This window comes from Triticum urartu, chromosome 5A (assembly GCF_056163025.1).
Source record: "Triticum urartu cultivar PI428250 chromosome 5A, HENAU_Tu73, whole genome shotgun sequence".
NCBI lineage: Eukaryota > Viridiplantae > Streptophyta > Magnoliopsida > Poales > Poaceae > Triticum > Triticum urartu.
Genome location: NC_141877.1, coordinates 355,488,634 through 355,490,082, shown reverse-complemented (window position 1 = coordinate 355,490,082; position 1,449 = coordinate 355,488,634).

Sequence of the window (1,449 nt, the reverse complement as noted above, 5' to 3'; positions counted from 1 at the left end):
CGGTGAACTAAAGATGATCTTTTCTTTCACTTATTTATCTATACGCCCCCAGATGTTTTTCCCGCGTCTCTTTTCGCAGAATGGACATGTACTTTAGGGCATGCCTCCCAGGGAAAGGAACCCCTAACGGAACTATTCTCCCTGGAAGATGTTTCTTACTAACCATGTAATATAACATAACTAGTTGGGCACTTGTCTGTTCAAGCACTAATGACCCCTACGCCTAGTCTCCATGCATACCCCGGTTCTTATATAACCGCGAGGGTATTCGGACACACTCCGGACTGTCAGGTCCCGAGGTTGAAGTGAAAAGGTCGGCCATGACAAACGATCTACAATCCGGCTAGAAGGCATTACACATGTCAATTAAAATTACATAGTCAATCTGACTGATTGTATTCCTCTTCAATTCCATCTAACAGGCTGTCTAGTTTATAGTCTTGTTGGGAATACTTTGCGTCCAACTCTACTTGGCCGTATACTAAGCTCACAGGGATCTCCTTCCCATCGGGCCCTACGGGTCTGACCTCGGCCATGTGGTTTGGGTCAGCCTTCGTGTACCGCGTCTTCACCATGGCCCAGGCCTCCCTGGCGCCTTGACGGCAGGCCGGCATCTTCCACAATCGGAAGCGCCGCCGTGCTCCCTTTAGCTTCTCTACAAGCTCTCCAAGGCCTTCGGGCATGGAGACGGACGGCCACAAGGCCTGGGCGACGCCTTGCATCACCTGCCGAACTTGCTCGTGCAGTTGTGAGAGCTCGGGAAGAAGGTCACCCGTAGAACCGGGCATTTCCTCTGCAGGACGACCTGTCAGCATACCTACAGACATTACTCTGTTAGTCGACTTCCTCGCCGAACTCTTTTTTCAAAGTTTGTTTAAGCACTTACTATATATGCCGCGTCGAAGCCGCTGATTCTCCTTCATGGAGTCCAACAGCTGGGCACGAACGTCCTTCAGTTCAACGCCTAGCTTGGTGTTGGCATCTTGGAGATTGTTCTTCTCCCGCCTCACCTTTGTCAGCATGCTCTCACCAGCCTTTAGCTGGCGTCGGAGTTGTTGCACTTCTGGATTTAATCCGGCGCCATCTGCAATTTCATTTGTCAGATTTGCACCCACGCCGCACTTCACAAAATACTTATCTTTCGAAGCGTATATTACCAGAGAGGGTCTCCTTGGGCTCCCCTGCCGCGGCTAGTGCGGCCTCAAGTTGGGCTTTGCACTCTTCCAGCTCCTGGGACAACAGGGTATTCTTTTCTGTGAGAACCTGCATAACAGATGATCCTTAAATAAGTTATTCTAACTGTTTCAAGTCTCGGGGGTTACTGGTATACATATATAATTACCAAAATTTTCTTACCCGTATGTCTTTCACATACTGCTCCGTGGCTCTGGCTAGACCATTTTGAGCGGCACGGAGGTACGCGTCTCCCGAATGGAAGGCATCCAATGC